Source organism: Megalobrama amblycephala, linkage group LG1, assembly GCF_018812025.1.
Source record: "Megalobrama amblycephala isolate DHTTF-2021 linkage group LG1, ASM1881202v1, whole genome shotgun sequence".
Classification (NCBI taxonomy): domain Eukaryota; kingdom Metazoa; phylum Chordata; class Actinopteri; order Cypriniformes; family Xenocyprididae; genus Megalobrama; species Megalobrama amblycephala.
Genome location: NC_063044.1, coordinates 51,071,581 through 51,091,023, shown reverse-complemented (window position 1 = coordinate 51,091,023; position 19,443 = coordinate 51,071,581). Strand labels below are relative to the sequence as shown.

General features: G+C 36.6%; 1 long non-coding RNA gene across 3 annotated transcripts; it reads left to right on the top strand.

Moving 5' to 3' along the window:
• Positions 1-2,236: 2,236 nt before the first annotated feature.
• Positions 2,237-19,327, top strand: LOC125273950. 3 transcript variants are annotated; one of them, XR_007186162.1, is made up of 5 exons: positions 2,237-2,784; positions 13,100-13,234; positions 15,066-15,132; positions 16,903-16,983; positions 18,995-19,327. It is a non-coding gene; the product is annotated as an uncharacterized LOC125273950 (long non-coding RNA). The 3 variants fall into 3 exon arrangements; XR_007186163.1 differs by lacking the exon at positions 2,237-2,784 and adding an exon at positions 3,807-4,217; XR_007186161.1 differs by lacking the exon at positions 2,237-2,784 and adding an exon at positions 12,440-13,035.
• The last annotated feature ends 116 nt before the right edge of the window (positions 19,328-19,443 follow it).

The window sequence follows — 19,443 nt, the reverse complement described above, 5'->3', positions numbered from 1 at the left end:
ATAAAGAAGAAGAATAAAAATAGAACATAAGGAATAGAAATAACAGTAAAAACAGAGAATTTTGCTATCTGGATGGATGAGCTAGGAAGTCTTAGGGAGTTTTTTGTTGTTGTTGTTGTTGTTGTTGTCTGTCAGAGTGGATCTAAACGGATCTATCCATCAGAGCAGATCTGAATGGATCTTCCTTCACATGACAGGACTTGCTACCTGTTAAGGCACTTCAAACTGATAAACAACAGTTTCAATCTCCCCTTTTGCCAAGACACCTCAAACTGCGCCACACAGCCCTAATCCCCCTTCCGGAGATATCTTATCTATGCAATGCAGTTCAAAGTTTCCCCTTTGGAAAGTGTCCTGACTGTAATCCAGAGATATTTTAACCATGCACCACAAGCTCAAATTTGCCCTATGGTTTGTCACCTTATCCAAATTTACCAAATTTTAACCTAATCACAAATGTTTTCTTCCCAATTCCCCCAGCTCTTTCAACCAGACAGCAATATTTAATAATGCATTAAAAGTCAGAAATAACAAAATGATACATAAACGATATAAAATACATTAAAAATGAAATTAAAACAGGAAAAGGAATTAAAAGAATAAAAAGATAATACATATAAAATAAAATACAAACAGTTCGGACATAGCACAGTGCTCAATCAGCAAATGCATAGATAAAAAGATGTGTTTTGAGTCTGGATTTGAATGTTGGCTACTGTTGGAGCACACCTGATCTCTTCTGGAAGCTGGTTCCAGCTGCGGCTGGCGTAACAGCTAAAAGCAGACTCTCCTTGCTTTGAGTGAACCCTTGGTATTTCTAAAGTGGACTTGATCCTGATGATCTGAGTGATCTGTTAGGTTTATATTCTATGAGCATATCTGCAATGTATTGAGGTCCTAGACCATTGAGTGATTTATAAACAAGTAACAGTACTTTAAAATCAATTCTAAATGCAACTGGAAGCCAGTGCACAGACCGTCCATACCGGCATGATGAATACGATCCTCAACTGGATGGAACTGAAATAAATACTTTGAATGTTGTGATCCTATCAGATTTATGATAGCAACCTGAATCATGATAAAGCACTGTTCGCCAGAGGAGAACTGGCCCCCCGACTAAGCCTGGTTTCTCCCAAGGTTTTTTTCTCCATTTTAACACCTATTTGCCACTTGTTTGCCACCTGATGTCACCTGATGGAGTTTGGGTTCCTTGCCACTGTTGCCTTTGGCTTGCTTAGTTGGGGACACTTGACATTTGACTTGACATCTGATATTCAGGAGTGCTTTGATCTGCCTGCATTGACACTATTCTTTAAGAGCTGCTGTGCAGCCAAAATTATGTACCAGTTATCAATGTAAAGCTGCTTTGACACAATCTGCATTGTAAAAAGTGCTATACATGGATTCTCTGCCAAGCACTTTTTGTGTAGGTTCTTCAGGGTGTCCACAAGGAACCTCCTTTTGCATCCTGACCTTGGCTTGTGTTATGGTCTGCTTTTTCCACGTCGTCTCTGGTGTAAAAGACTCTTACACTGTTTTTGAATGCCTCTTCCATGCGGACACATTTCTTTCTTGAGAAAGATTGTGGATTCCCTCCTACTGACTTCCATCACCTTCAGGTGAAGCCAAGGGTACTTTGGGCATATTTCTGTAGCCTGTATTTCTTTACAATGTTCCCTGTCACCAGGTTACTGATCAGTCTTCTTTCCTGACTATTACCTGCTTGTTGAATGTGTTGATGTAGGTCTCCAATCAATCATGTCTGAGTACATGACACAATCTAACACGTGGTATTTTAACAGTCAATTATTGTGATGGCCTCTCTGTTATATCTGACTATTAAAAATGTCAAATGCCTCAATCAACATTATGAAAACAATGTCAAAATGAAGAGACATGCTCGTAGGGTAAACATGCCCATGGTGAAAAAATACTATAGTAATTTATAGTAAAGTTTTTTTCTTAACCATACAATAGAAAAGTACTTGAATTAAAGTGACTCGACGAGGCCAAGAAACACTCCAAGTGCAAGGAAAGCCCCGTACCATGAGGCATTGATCGGAGACTTGTAGCTGACTAACTCAGGGGTTAAACTGGGATTTGTTATTTGGAGGGGCTCTGTGGTTTCAGGGGTGCATGTGTAGGTGAAGACTACAAAATCGTATCATTTGACAAACTAAAATGTAACAAGTTGAGAAGCACTGATGTGTATCTGATCATATCTTACAGACACAACAGCTACAATGTTTAACATGAGAGTGAAAGGCATCTTAGAGTATGACGAGATTGAAGATTTACACAGGTTAGTATCATAATTCACATGGAATCTGAGATCTGTTTAATGTCTATGAAAAGCCACCAAAAGAATAAGAATAAGAAAGATGCTTGTGTATATAATAATAATACACTATAATGTAGTGTATATTGTAGTATAATATACTCTATAGTTGTAGAAAACTTAGTACAGTACAGTATTGGTATTGATTATGAACCACAAACCTGCATTTGATCTGTTTCTGACACCTGATGAATATGTGAATGAAGTTTATGATGTATTGATGAAGTTATTCCAGCAGGAGGCGCCAGATCTACGACGTTTTAACAGAGGCAGAGATGCATGAAAACGGATGTAACAAGTAGCTCTCGAGTTTTCCTTTTTGATGAAATTTTCATTTAGATAGTGTGAGTTTTTAGTGTTTTGTGCTGTATTTGTTTAAGTAAATGAACTCTGTCTGGTCTTGGAGTTAAAGCTGAAAGTGGAGCGACTTTCTTCATCTCCAGGTAGGCTGTGATGTTATCACAGGATCAACGACTGTGTTTTGTTGTTGTCAAATTAATTTTATTCCAACATTAGGCTATGTCAGATATTGTAGCTCAAAAGCGCACCAAATATGTCGGACTGAAGGAAAATCTTAATAAACGTAGTAAGTAAATAACAGGAAGGAGCACTTTCATCAACAGCACACATAAAGAAAGGAAGTCGAGAGCAGGTCGCAGCCGAACACATTTTGCTTTCTCGGAGTATTTTTTTTTCTTTTCACATTAATTTCACTTGCTGGTACAAATATGTGGTCTTGTTTCATTAATACAGTTTTCCCCCTTATTTATACTAAAAGAATGGAAGTGAAATCTGACAACATATCCCAAAATGTGTACAATAAAAAGAAAATATATACAAGACGAACTAAAATATTTGGTCAATTACTGTTATTAACTTTTTCATACACAAAAATAAATTTGGAGTTTGGCAAAGAACACGCCACAGGACACAGCACTGGGCAAACAGACAAACACATTCAGACATTCATAAAAACAGAGATGAACAACACAGACAGCTCTCACAGAATAGGGCACTTCACTTTTCATCATTTACTGCCATGGCAGTATTTTACAAATAGATATCATGGTATACTTTACTAGATGTGCTTAGGTGTATTGTATAGGAAACATATTGTGGTTTATACTGTTATAAATGTGTTTACTTGATTTGATTCACCTGCTGTGAGAAGGGCTGCGCGTGTGGGAGTTGCGCGTGAGTGGGGCGGAAGGAAAGTTAGTCAAGCTCTTTTTGTGTTTTGTTGTTTTTGGGGGAAGTTAACTCTACGGTGTACATGTCAGTACTATCTCTGTATTTAAAAAAATGTATTTTATATAGTGTAGCTAAGTAGTATCTAAATATATTTTGTAAATACAGAGATAGTATATTAAAAGCACATTTAGTTAATGTTTCATGCTGTCTCAAAATAGCACAGTTGAGTATACTTAGATGTTCTTAAGATGATCTTAAGAAGTACTAAAGAAGAGCTTTTAGTATATTAAGTACATAATTAGTGCGTGAAAATAGAGCACTTTAAGTAGCCTACATTATTTAAATGTACTTTTTTCACCTGGGTAAGCACGCATCTCATGTCTGAGTGACATTAGAGAGCGTAAAGGCCCTTTCACACAGGACGCGGCATGCGCTGCGCTCGCCGCTGGGTTTTATATGTGACAGCTTTCTTTTATTTATTTTTTCTTTAATGGTGTATACTTCACCGCAGTGGGCGTGTCCCCTGAGCTGGAGCTGCGTTCTGTTATGGAACACACATGTGCGGTGTGATCAGCGACGCATGTTAGTGGCTTTATAAAAAGCATGTCCAAGTATAGCGCCGTGATTCCCTTGTGTGTCGTGGGCAGAAAAGGTCTTGTGGCTTATTTCCTGTTGCTTTTCCCTGGTAAGTCGCTCATTTGGTTGCCTTTCTCATAGTTTTAGATTTTAGTCTAAATACACGTTTGTCATCAGGGATGTGTGTGCGTGAGGTGACAATCGAACACAGGTAACAAGGTTACTGTAGTCTGAGTCCCGCTTGGGAGGTAAGATATTTTTCTCGGGGGTTCTTTTTCTGGAAGGGGGAAATTTATTTGAAACTTTATTTTTTTTATTTTTTTTATTTTTTTGTTTTTTTCAGGTGCGGCCTGAGCGCTAGCTGCTGTTTATAGCTGTTTGGAATACCTGTTAGAATTTACTTGTTTGAAGTACCTGTTTGGGAAACTTTTGATACACCTGCTTCTATAATTATATCTGTTTGATATGTGTTTCCACTGGTTTTCATATAACCGTTCCATGTTCCCGTTTTTCATCGAGGATACGACTGGCTGTAGACGTCGCGGTCTTGCGCCGTTTATTTGAACCGTGTTTTTAAAGATTATTCTGCCCAATTTATCTGTATGACCAGTTGGAACAAGTGCTGAAAGCTTTCGTCCTCCTTGCAAGTATATTAAACTAACCTGCTTTGTATTCTTCTCCTTTTGTGAAGCAGTTCGGATTATTGTGCAATATTGTGATTTATCTTTTGCATTTATTGTATTTTTTTTATTTTGTTTGTATCAGTAATGTTTGCCATGTGTTTATTTGAGGAGCTGTAATATTGAGATTTAACGGAAGGGGAGAGAATTGTCCTTTTTTTGGGGGTTTGTTTTTGTATTTGTTTTTGTATTTGTTTTTATCACTTATTTCTAATGATGGTGATGCACTGATTGCTGTGGTTTGTGTCCCTTCTGTGAAACTCATACTGGTCCCATAGTAATTGTGAGTAACTAACTGGTCAACTGCTGAAGAGATTCTCCTTTTAAGAAGATTTTACAGTTGTTGTTTTGTGAAATAATAAATTTATATTATATTTGTGGAAAGTCACGTCTCTGTCTTTAATTCCTACCGAACCAGCAGGGTCCTTCATTTTATTGTAATTCCTTTTGGTTGAAAATTTCTTTTTGGGTATAACTATATTTTATTTTTTCCTGGGTAGATCGCCTAGGTGGCGTAGTCGGGGTTGCCGTTACTTTTAGCCAAAGGTTACATATACATAATTAATTTGTTACATTAAGTAATTTGTTACATTTGATTGTTGTTCCACCTTTCAGCAGTAAAAGTATATGTCCCGGGCCGTGCTAAGAAGTGAGCAATAGCAATAGCCCTGCTTGTAAGAAGAAGAAAGAGCAGCTCTTGACAGTGTCTGTCATGTCTCCATGACACAGCTTTTCTCCCGATGTCACTATACGACCAGCAAACTTGTATTGTATAGCTCTGGAAATTACAACTCAGTAGCTGTTCATCCATTTTGCTTTCCGATTGTTTAGATGCTCCGTTTCTATTGGCCGCGCGGGTAATCGTCACAGAGCGCAGCGGCAAAAGTTGAACTATTTTGAACTTTGACCGCGGCGTGCGCGCAAGCTGTGCCGCGCTGCGCTGCGCTTGCGCTTTGGCCGACGCCGTCCTCGCGCGGCGCAAGCCATTGAAATTAATGGGTTTCATAGCGCAGCGCATACCGCGTCCTGTGTGAAAGGCCCTTTACACGTGTCCTCACACACAGACTCTGGGAATGCACTGAGCGCATGTAAACCACAACTCAACCGCTCTGTTCGCGACTGGCAGACAGATGGTAGGAGGACAGCTCAATGTAAACACACCGTTAAAATAAACAGTCACAAGTCTGACCACAGAAAAAGACAAACGTCAAACTGATGGTGTTTTTCAGGGAAACATTTGTTGGCAGTGATAAGTGTTGGTGTTACATGGCTCTACATCAACAATGCTTCAGTTCGTTTGGCAGTGTTTGTCTTTACAAGTCCACTGAAGTTTGGCTTGAACAGAAATAAAGCGTGCTGCCTTCAAGTCATGTCCGAGCGATCGCATTCACCGTGGGTTTGTAAACAGTAATGAGAAACTAGAAGAATGGCTTCCTTGCCTGAATAAAAAGGATAATATTAATAAATATTTTGTGCCTGAGGTGAGAAAATATGTTTTTGGAGGAGTAACATATCTTTCAATTTGTATGTTTGTTTTAAAAAAAAAAAAAATTCATAATGTACATTTTTGTAAAATGCAAAGTGGAAATGGCACCCGTTTCGTAGAATGACACACATACATACACACACACACACATATATATATATATATATATATATATATATATATATATATATATATATATATATATATATATATATATATATATATATATATATATATATATATATATATATATATATATGTGTGTGTATGTGATGCCCAGAGGGGTTTTTAATGACCCTACAAACCATCAAAATATGAGGATTTTCTTAAATATCCTAAATATGAGGGAAGAACAAAAGACTAATATTGGTTAAAGGGTTAGTTCACCCAAAAATGAAAATTCTGTCATTAATTCCTCACCCTCATGCCGTTCCACACCCGTAAGACCTTCGTTCATCTTCAGAATGCAAATTAAGATATTTTTGATGAAATCCGATGGCTCAGTGAGGCCTGCATAGCCAGCAATGACATTTCCTCTCTCAGGATCCATTAATGTACTAAAAACATATTTAAATCAGTTCATGTGAGTACAGTGGTTCAATATTAATATTATAAAGCCACGAGAATATTTTTGGTGCGCCAAAAAAACAAAATAATGACTTATATAGTGATGGACGATTTCAAAACACTGCTTCATGAAGCTTCGGAGCATAATCAAAGTATCGAATCGTGATTCGGATCACTAAAACGGCTGAAATCACGTGACTTTGGCGCTCTGAACCGCTGATTCGACACACTGATTCATAACGCTCCGATGCTTCATGCCTACACATACTTACTTACTAAGTAATAAACAGCTCTCGAGTTTTCCTTTTTGATAGTGTGAGTTTTTAGTGTTTTGTGCTGTATTTGTTTAAGTAAATGAACTCTGAAGTAAATGAAACGCCTTTCTTCATTTTCAGGTAGGCTGTGATGTTATCACAGGATCAACGACTGTGTTTTGTTGTTGTCAACTTAATTTTATTCCAACATTAGGCTATGTCAGATGTTGTAGCTCAAAAGCGCATCAAATATGTCGGACTGAAGGAAAATCTTAATAATAGTAGTAAGTAAATAACAGGAACACTTTCATCAACAGCACACATAAAGAAAGGAAGCCGAGAGCAGGTCGCAGCCGAACGTCCAACACATTTTGCTTTCTCAGACTGTGTAAATCCACTTGTGTTTCAGAGTATTTTTTTTTTCTTTACACATTAATTTCACTTGTGGTATGAATATGTGGTCTTGTTTCATTAATACTGTTTTTTCCCCCCTTATTTATACCAAAAGAATGGAAGTGAAATCTGACAACATATCCCAAAATGTGTACAGTAAAAAAACAAACTAAAATATTTGGTCAATTACAGTTATAAACTTTTTCATACACACAAATTTAATTTGTAGTTTGGTAAAGAACACGCATTGGGCAAACAGACAAAAAAAAAAAACACAGAGATGAACAACACAGATAGCTCTCACAGAATAGGGCACACATGCTGGAAATTCACTTTTCGTCATTTACTGCCATGAGGGTATAACACAAAGTTAACTGTGTACTACATTTTTACAAACAGAAATCATGGTAAACTGTACTAGATGTGTTTAGGTGTATTGCATAGGAACATATTGTGGCGACGACACTGTTTACTCTGTTATAAATGTGTTTACTTCATTACTTGATTCACCTGCTGTTGGGGGGATGGGGGTCCGGAAGGAAAGCAGCGCGAGGGAGTAAAAGAGAAAAAGAGAAGTGAGTGGGGCGGAAGTCAAGCTCTTTTTGTGTTTTGTTGTTTTTGGGGAAAGTTAAGACTGCAGAAAAACAGCAATGGGCTGAATGAAAATGTAAATGTGACTCTTCCATCCAGATAGTGGTATTCTGTTTTTATTGTTATTTTTTATGCATTCCTTTTATATTCTGATGTATTCATTTCCTTTTTATGTAAAACACTTTGAATTAACATTGTGTATGAAATGTGCTAAATAAATAAAATTGCCTTGCCGTTTCCTTGGTAACCGCTGTACACAAAGCAGCTGTGCTTGTAACAACATAAAGATTTTTTTTATACCTCTCTTATAAAAATGAACCATGGATTTGCTACACTATAGTTTAAGGTAATTGTAGTAAAATTATTGTTATACAAATAGTAGCCTATCAGTCAGACAAAAAAAAAATCATAGTTACACACTTTTAACCATGGTTAATTTTCGTATGTGTTCACGATAGTTTGCAATACAAGAGTTGCAATGTGTTATTTTGCTAGCTTTTTATACATACAAATAAAACTAGTGAATAATACAAATTTACAAAATGATCTCAGTGGGATATGTTTTATACAACTTGGTGTAACGTTTAACACGTGACATCACATTGAGGCGGGGCAATTCGCTTCTTTCTAAGTTTCGTCTGCTGCCTCTGAGGCTGTTTCGTTCGATGCCTAATTGTACCAGACCTGACACCTGACCGAGTTTTGTCAAGTGACTGAAGCCTTTCAGTCTGAGGCATGAACCCTTTCCGTTGTATGACTGAGAGGAATGTGAGGAAGTCCTAAAATGTACACCTACACTTCCTGATTGTAAACGTTCAGGAAACCACAGCCTGTTGGGTGCTTGCAAACCAGTTTCTTGTCTCCTGTTTGTTTCTCCTGGAAAAGTACAAAAACGTCACAATATGTACAATGTAAAACTTATTTTAAACCATATTTTCTTTTTTCAGTGTATAAACATTCAGACAGCAGGAGGATTTGAGTACAAACTTCCCTCTGATATACTGAAACGTTTACATGCACCAATTTTCATCAATCCGAATGAACTGAATCCGACTGCAGATCTGTTTACATGTACTCTAAACATTGTAATCTGATTTAAATATCCGTTTATATGTGTTTTATATACATTCCGATTAAAACTTTTGCGCACGCGCTCTGCGTGTGTGCATATCAATCACACTTTCGGTGACCCGTGTTACGTCAACAGACGATCATGTATCGATGAGATATTAGGCTTGATTGAGATGAGCAAATTCTGCGCAGAACCGATCACCGGTGATCACCGCGAGATGCATGCCGGTTAGAAATGTGTCCGAGGGTGGGCCGCCTTGCTCTGATGTCATGCCGACGTGTGTCAGAAACCTCTCGCGAGTGCGAGGCGGCCTCATCGGATTCTGCAGTCGAGCGCAGTTGCTCTCCACCGACTGCGCTGACCAAAAGCACGATGGGAAACGACTTGCTGACGACACAGCTTAAAGCTTATTGGTTTAAACAACTGTGATGTATTGATCTCTTTTAAAATGTTTGATATTAAAACTCTAATATCATGTTTTTACGTGTAAAATGTGATTGTTGTCATATTTAAAAAAAATAGACTATATATATAAAAACGAGTGATACACACATCTTTCGAATGGAAATAAACAACAAGTAGGCCTACTTTGGGTGTCTTGTTCATTAGGTTTATTTTCATATAAAAGCAACAGAACTTAAATTAGCACTTAAATCAGCAACACAGCGCACGAGTGTGAATCCCGCGATATCCGCCTTTGATCTCGTAGGTTCTGATCCACTTCGAGAACAGAGAGTCCCTCTGTCCTGCACTTTTTTCACTCCTCCCCTCACTGCAGCCGCCTACTGAGTCATTCTACGAAACGGGTGCCATTTCCACTTTGTATTTTTCAAAATTTTCATTATGAACAAACTTTTTTTAAAACAAATCTACAAATTGAAAGATAATGTTAATCCTCCAAAAAAATTTTCCCACCTCAGGCACAAAATCTTTATTAATATTATCCTTTTTATTCAGGCAAGGAAGCCATTCTTGTACCACCCCGTCACGGTTGGAGTAGTAAAACAAGAAATAGATTTTTAAAATCTAATGTTTTCCTAATAGAAAAATGTCCCCTTTTTGGAAACAATCAATAGAAAGTCTGTAATTTATTATTATTATTATTATTATTAGATTTTTAATCATGAAATATGAATTTGACGTTTCAATGATCTCATTGTTTGTACTGAAAAAATGAATTCAATTAAAAAATACAAATAAAGTTACATTTATCTGATCAGTCCACACAACAAGAACATCATTCAGCATTAATTTATGTAATATTTCATTTTCTTTTAAAGGTCCCGTTCTTCGTGATCCCATGTTTCAAACTTTAGTTAGTGTGTAATGTTGTTGTTAGAGTATAAATAAAATCTGTAAAATTTTAAAGCTCAAAGTTCAATGCCAAGCGAGATATTTTATTTAACAGAAGTCGCCTACATCGAACGGCCAGTTTGGACTACATCCCTCTACTTCCTTCTTTAATGACGTCACTAAAACAGTTTTTTGACTAACCTCCGCCCACAGGAATACACAAGAGTTGCGTTTGTAGAGTGTGTTTGTCGCCATGTCGTCGAAACGCTGTTATTTTCATCCCGCAGTCCAATCACCGGGTCTGATTCCGGCTCAAATTGATAGGGTAAAATTAAAGACATGTTTACAATAACACTGAGCGCATGCATCTCCACGTTATGGTAAGAGGCGTGACCTTTCCGGGCAAGATGCGCTAAACTGCTGTCGAATCACAACACAGGAACCGCTGGCACAATCAGAACTCGTTACGTATTTCTGAAGGAGGGACTTCATAGAACAAGGAAGTCATCAGCCCGTTTTTATGACAGTGGAAACAGTGGTATACAGATAAGTAAATTATGTGAAAAATACGGTGTTTTTTTACACGCGAAACATGAACACATGTTATATTGCACACTATAAACACAATCAAAGCTTCAAAAAAACCACGAAAAACGGGAGCTTTAACAAAATGACCCTGTGACGGGGTGGTAACTGATGTGACGGGGTGGTTCACTGTATGGACGAAATGTTTCTCTATATGATCTGCTGGTTTTAAACACTGGGGGAGGTAGACATTCAAAATGAGTAAAAATCGTGTGAGTAATATAGTGAATGAGCGAATGAATGAACCAAACAGTGTTGCCAAGTCTGCGGTTTTCCCACGAATTGGGCTAGGTTACATTTACACTGTTGCCGCGGGTTGTTTTTCATGTCCACGGGTTGAAGCGAGCCCAAATAACATGATATTTAGCCCTTGGAATGAACATTTTACCAAGGGAACCTGCCAAAAAAAAGAAGTTTTACCCCCCAGAATGTGATTTTTATCAGGGGACATTTTGGGATGAAATTTACCACCCCGTCACGTTTTTTTCATACATGCATTCAATCTGAAATATAATGTTCTTTGTATTAATAATGTAAAAAAAAATTGCGTGACGGGGTGGATGGTTTAAGCTTGACGGGCCCTGCCTAACATGAAAAATCAACAAATAAACAATGTAAAAAATGTACATAGTTGCTGCTTTTGTTCTTGGTGGCTATAAGGCTCAAATGATGTCACTTACACTCTAAAAACTGCTGGGTTAAATATGGACAAAACCAGGGATCGGGTTGTTTTTACCCAGCCATTTTTTTTTTCAACCAAATTTGGATTTATCTTTTTAGCCAGCAATATAGTAATATAGTAAAAGGCATGTTTTTGCTCACCCCCAAATAGGAGCAAATTTGTGGGGTATTTTAAGCTGAAACTTGACCAGACCCGAGACTTATATTACATCTTGTGAAAGATGGCCTGAAAGGTGCCTTTTAACCCAACCTGCTGGGTTTGTCCATATTTTACCCAGCTTGGTTTTTTTTAACCCAGCATTTTTTAGAGTGTAGGCTTTGTGATGTCATTTAAAGGAACAGAGCATTATTTATAGATGAAACAAGTTAGTGTGACGGGGTGGTAAGTCAAACTGAGGGACGCACACAAATCATAAAATATTTATAATAAAATAAGGTTAATGTGAATAAATATATTTTGTGTAAACAGGGACACACATATAATCCTGAAAATAGTATATGTTTGAAAAAAAATATATAACTTACTTGGTGATATTTTAGATGCAAATGTCATGTTGGTTAACACGGACATGTGAAATTGGCTATATAATAATGAAAAATGATTAAAAATAGTGTGCTAATCTTCAAAAAAAGCATTTTATCATATATCATGTTAAAAAGAACACTTAAATAAATAAAGTGGAATAACAAAAAAATAATGGAATAAATTTAGACAGTTATATACCGTTATCAGCATATTATGTTGAAATTCGTCTCTGAGAGAATAATGCTCTGGTAATCCAGCGTCAGACAGCAACGTCACTTTATACTTTCTGTAGTGAATACTGACCGAAGTTGAGTCTTTTTCACCGACACAACTCTTGCACAATGTTTACACGTTGCTTCTTGTGTGACATTCATTGGCTCCCATTCTTGTTTTAAAATGGAAAAAAATCCCAACATTATGACGAAGCGATACATACGGCAACTGCCTGTTGGCATACATCTTTACAACTAAAGACTTGAACGTGAACTTGCGCACTGCATAATGCGTGTCAACATTACACTGCGCATGTGCTCCAGAGACTTCTGAATACGACTCAGAAAGTAGTCGGATTCAAGTGTTTACATGGTAATTTTTTGCTGTTGGATAGGATTAGAAAAGGAATAAACCATCCCTTCCAATCCGATCGAAATTTCATTCGGATCGAGCTCAATCGGATCGATTAAGGTGTTTACATGAACATTTTTCAATCCGATTGAGCCGTCAATCCGATTACAAATGGATTATTTGGGTGCATGTAAATGTAGCCAATGGAGACTGTGATCAGAGCTGGTATACAAAGGTGACTGTCACACACACACACACACACACACACGATCTGATCCTCTTGTGTTTGATTTGTTCAGGATGGGCGTCTGTTAGCAGATCCATCAGATCCACACACACTGAGTGATCCTGTTATTTCAGTCTCATCTGATCGTCTCGTCACTTCTGACTGTGTGAATCAACTTCATCATGAGATTCAGTGTGATGTTAATGGGGTAAATGATTTCTGTTACTATAACAATTCACCTGTTTTCATATTTAAATACAGAATTATGACAATGTTCTTTGGTTTTAACTTATCTTGTCTTTTATTCTTATCTTGGTAAGACTTTACAATAAGGTTCATTAGTTAAACATTAGTTAATGTATTATCTAACAAAATCTGGTTATGGTTACACTTAAAATAGTTACAAAATAGATGTATGAGGTTATAAAATCATATACCATTAATTGTACACAGCATGTATGAAAAAAGTTACCTGTGAGAGAAAGAGAGACTTTTACAATCCCTTTATTCTACACAAAAACATGAATCATCTATATTTAATTACATTGACCAAAAAAAATAAAATATATATTATGTTGTATTCTTAAATATCCAATATATATAAAAATAAACATAAAATACATTACCTATTAAAAAGCAACCCTCCATACTCATTCACCGTAACCAGTGCTTCCTCACCACTAAAAGAAAAGATCATTATCAATATGTTTATAATATGTATATTATATAACCATTCGTGCTTCAACTAAAGATTTAAATAAAGCCACTATACAAATATCTCTTCCTATATTTTTTTCCTGATGCGATTTCAGAATTGCCAATTTAGCTTGACCTATTACAAAACTGGCAAGCACACATTGTTCTCGTAATAATAAACTATTAGTATACGGAAACCCCAATTTTGTTTTTTGTTTTTCTCAGAAGTAAAAAAATAGGATCAAGTCTAGGACAATTACAAAACATATGAAAAACAGTATCAATGGTCTGACAAAATGGACAATCTGATACAACATTTTCATCCGCCTTTGCAATAAACTGATTTGTGGCTGAGATACAATGGATCAATCGCAGATCACCACATCTTTTAGAAATATGAGTTTTATACAAAAGTCTCTAAGATGGAGAAATATCTTCAGATATACAAAGTTGAGATCTCCATTTAGTATCGACTTTTCCTTTAAGTTGATCCACATGTAACATTTTAACATATATGTGATATAACATTTTTTTCCATATTCAATAAAAAAAATTAAAAAAAATCCCATAACCTTTTAATAAGGAGGTACAACCAGAGTTTATCGATTCCACAATCTTTAGGATACACCTTTACCTGAGGAAAATTCAACAGTACAACACCATTCTTCAAAACATGATTTATAAAATTATCAGTTGATAGAGGAAATGATGATTTAAGACCTCTGATAAATCCTTCTACAACTCTAAAAGAAATCAAACCAACCTGTTCAGCAAGTGACTGTATAGTTCTCCACTGGCCTCTATTTATATCAATCAAATCAATAGTTTTAGTGACACCAGCATTTAAAACAACTATTGATTAAAGACTGTGATAGATTTGATGGAAGCTCAATAAGAGGTTCTTCTACACCATAATGCTCACCGACTGTTCCTGATATTTCAAACAATTCCCATGATTTTAGCACTGACACATACAAACTACAAGACAAATCAGAAAACTTTTTAACAAAAGATCTCTGCATTAGAAACAATTGCTTATCAATACCTATTCCCCTTAATATATTTAAGTATAGATCTCCCAAAAACCACCCAGGGTACATTATTTGAGCTATACAAAGCTGCACACTTTAAGGGACTTTCCCATTTGAAGTTCACATTTTATTCATTTTTAAACATTTATTAAGGGATGTTACTGGTGTGTACTGACACAAACAGAGAAAGACTTGACTAGATGAGATGACTGGACAGATTGTAATCACTGTATGCTTTATTTCCTGTGACATTTTTTTTCCCATGCATTTTTTTCATAATAAAATGTTTAATATCCCCATTTGATCTCGTAGGTGATTAATGAGTTGGGCTGGATTTCCTGATAACGTTGTCTCTTAGTGCGCTACGAAGACTCTAAAGGTATGCCTGTTGGATTTACGAAATTTTCCCCGAAATACATACAAGTATATGAATGTAATCTGGACATACTACATTCACCATGTTGTCATGATCATGTGACCTACCTGCATCAGTTGCGTCACTTCACTGCCATTCACAGATCCTCTCGTGGAATTCAGACATACTTCTTTTATCACATACTGTTTTTGCCAATTATATAGGATGCGATTTCAGATGCAGCCGCAGTTTACACTGCTCAGTGAGGCTCTTATTTACATTGTGTTTTCACTGTGTTAGTTATGGTGAAAGTAGTGCTGTCAAGCGATTTAAAAAAAAAGTTAAAAATCGCAATTTCTTTTCTGATTAATCGTGATTAGCATTAAAGGTTTTTATATATATTTATATTGTAATAATTTCACAATCTCCAAATTAATGTAGAAACAACAAAAAGACATATATTTTAAATATTTGATCTAACTGGTAGGAAATATACAGAAGTTATCAAACACTTCACACTCTTCACAATCACTGCATAAATCATAAATGAAATATAGATTAATCCTTATTAAAGCTTCAAAAGTGATTCAGTGAAGAACAGTGAGTGATTTTCTCTTTGTCTTTTGTTCTTTGATTAACGTTAATGACAAGACAGTAGCAGGTTTATTAGGCTGCTGTCACTTTAAGAGCTGATACACATGACACAGATCTGACACATCCGGTGTCCTTACAACACTTTACGGTCATTTAAGACTTTTTTTAACTCATTTAAAACTATACTTATGAGGATACTCGACAAAGCGGATATTTTGGCATAATTATGTGTGTTTTTGTCCATTCAAGCGCAAAAGATAGCTGTGTCCATCTGTGTGTTTGTCTGTCTCGAGCGTTCAGATATAAAACGTGACCGTTGGACGTCGTGAGAACCAGAGAGTGTTGATGAGACAGAGTACAGATTTGAGTTAATATTTTATTTTTTGTTTCTTATTGCGCTTAAGGATAGCATGATCTGTAACGCTAGCCAATGCATGACAGAAAAAAATAGATGCTGCGTTATTTAAACTGCGTTAAACTGAAAAACACATTAATTTTGACAGCCCTAAATGAAAGTATTGGTGAGATTGCAGAAATGGCATTGCAATAAGGAGATCGCTGTGATCGTTGTGTGCTCAGTACACATGACTGTGTTCAGCTACAGTGATCAGTGATGTGATGGAAATAGATCTAAATGTTAATCAGCACTTTTCACGATTAGTTCACCTCGAGAGCTGTAATAGTAAAAACATGCTAAAAATTTTAGAGAGTTCCAAATGTAAGACTTTATTCATATGCAAAGATGTCAGCCAATCACAGCAGTGGGCGTTTACACTGAAGTCTCACAGAGACACGCCCCTTCAAACAGAGCGTTCAAACCAGAAGATAAAATCAGGGAAGGAAAAATGCTTTTTATTTCTAAATTATGACTATTTTCTGATGCCGAAATCATACCAACATTATATGTGCACCCCAGGAAACATTATAAAATAAAACAATGCAGTTCATGACCCCTTTAAGAACAAAATACCAGAATATTGTCTAGAGAACATATGATCATGAATGGTCTTGGTGAATAACCTGTAAATTCATATGTACACTCTGTATGTAGAGTTGAATGACAATAAAAGCTAACTAATCTAATCTGACTGAGTGTTTCATTTGTTATGTCTGTTGTGATGTTAAATATAGCATTAAAAACCAAAGTATTTCAGCATGTCAGCGAGAAATTTACAGCTCATATAAGATCATCTCCTGCAGTTACAGGTGCAGTATTTGGACTGAACCACTTCTGCTGCTGCTGCACGAGATGAAAACACACATGACACATGATTGATTTCAGTAAGTTGTACTGTATCTTCTGATGTTCATTCGTGATTATTTGCTGCCATAACTAGTACTAGGGAAATGATCGGCATGAAACATTCAGATTCAGATCAGATTCATCTGTATCAGCTGTAGGTTATTTCATCATCCATCTAATTCACCTCTGAAATGAAACTCATTTCAAGTGTTTCTCTCAGTTTGATTCACTCACCTGTTCTGGATCATCCTTGCACTGACGGATGAACCGCGCTTCCCTCTGAAAACACACTTATTATAACTTATTCAATGTATTTTCTGTTTATTCAGAGATACTTGAGATCTGTCCCATGATTTAAAAATTAAATCTGATAATCATCAGTCACATTTTCATGTATTTTATTAGGTTATTTTATGAATCGTCCACATTGTTGAACAGCTTTCTAGAGTATGAATTTATATATTTGTATTGATTTTGGTGTAAGAAACAAAGAGGTGAAAATATCATTCATGATTTGAGCTCTGTAGCAGTTAATGATGACCTGAGCTCTTGTGAACTAGTGTCAGACGTGAAGACTGAAGTATGATGTTAGGAAAGATCAGTCTGGACTCACCTGAAGATCCTTTTACACACCATGAAACAGCTACAACAACTGATCTGTTCAAGTGATCAAATATCAAATCATCTGATCACTAACAGTGATGAATCAATATTAGAGTTTAAAGGGTTTAAAGCTCTTGATGTTTTACCTGAGAGCTGGAGAGATGGAGTCACTTCATCCACATCATCTTTAAAACACACAATGATCACAAATATCAGACAATATGACAGAAAACAAAGGCCTGTTCACATTCAAACTGGATTGAGTCTGAATCAGATCTGAATCAGTGTTTTATTAGTGAATTAGACACACGTGTATCAGCTGAAACTCACCTGAGTATGGAGTCGCTGCAGTTTCATTCCTCACTGAAAAACACATTCACAATCATTATGATTCACTTACAGAAGATTCACTTCAACACAGTTTGATCTGAATCAGGACAGATTCACTTCAACACAGAGTTTGATCTGAATCAGGACAGATTCACTTCAGTTTGATCTGAATCAGGACAGATTCACTTCAGTTTGATCTGAATCAGGACAGATTCACTTCATCACAGAGTTTGTTCTGAATCAGGACAGATTCACTTCGACACAAAGTTTGATCTGAATCAGGACAGATTCACTTCGACACAAAGTTTGATCTGAATCAGGACAGATTCACTTCGACACAAAGTTTGATCTGAATCAGGACAGATTCACTTCAACACAGAGTTTGATCTGAATCAGGACAGATTCACTTCAGTTTGATCTGAATCAGGACAGATTCACTTCAACACAGAGTTTTGATCTGAATCAGGACAGATTCACTTCAGTTGGATCTGAATCAGGACAGATTCACTTCATCACAGAGTTTGTTCTGAATCAGGACAGATTCACTTCGACACAAAGTTTGATCTGAATCAGGACAGATTCACTTCATCACAGAGTTTGTTCTGAATCATGACAGATTCACTTCGACACAAAGTTTGATCTGAATCAGGACAGATTCACTTCAGTTTGATCTGAATCAGGACAGATTCACTTCAACACAGAGTTTGATCTGAATCAGGACAGATTCACTTCAGTTTGATCTGAATCAGGACAGATTCACTTCAACACAGAGTTTGATCTGAATCAGGACAGATTCACTTCAACACAGAGTTTGATCTGAATCAGGACAGATTCACTTTAACAGAGTTTGATCTGAATCAGGACAGATTCACTTCAACACAGAATTTGATCTGAATCAGGACAGATTCACTTCAACACAGAGTTTGATCTGAATCAGGACAGATTCACTTCAACACAGAGTTTGATCTGAATCAGGACAGATTGATGTGTTTTACTGAAGTGTCTCTCACCTCTGAACAGGGTCTTCACTCTCAACTGAAATGAAAGAAGAATTACAGCAACATTTTTAGGGTTTCATTGATGTATGTGTTTATCTCATGCCCTTCCTCTCTACAGGTGAGAGCATTATCATTTCCATTTGAAAACAGATAATCGTGATGTTGAGGGAGAAATCATTTACTCCTGAAGTATAGCAGTGGATCTCATGACGAAGTTCATCAACGCAGTATGAAGTGACGAGACGATCGGATGAGGCAGAAATAACAGGATCAATCAGTCTGTGAGGATTCGATGGATCTGCCATCAGACGATCATCCTGATTAAATGAAAAACAAGACATTCATATAATGTGTGTGTGTGTGTGTGTGTGTGTGTGTGATCATGTAGTCTGACAGAAACACACACCTTTGAGTACCAGAGCTGCTCACAGTCAAACTCACTGAACTGAGTGAATCTGTCAGAAGAAACTCTGAACTCAAACCCGTCTTCAGTCCGAATCTCTGCACACGTCACATTCATGATGTCCATCATTCAACACTGAAAAACAGAGGAAATTATGTGTTAAA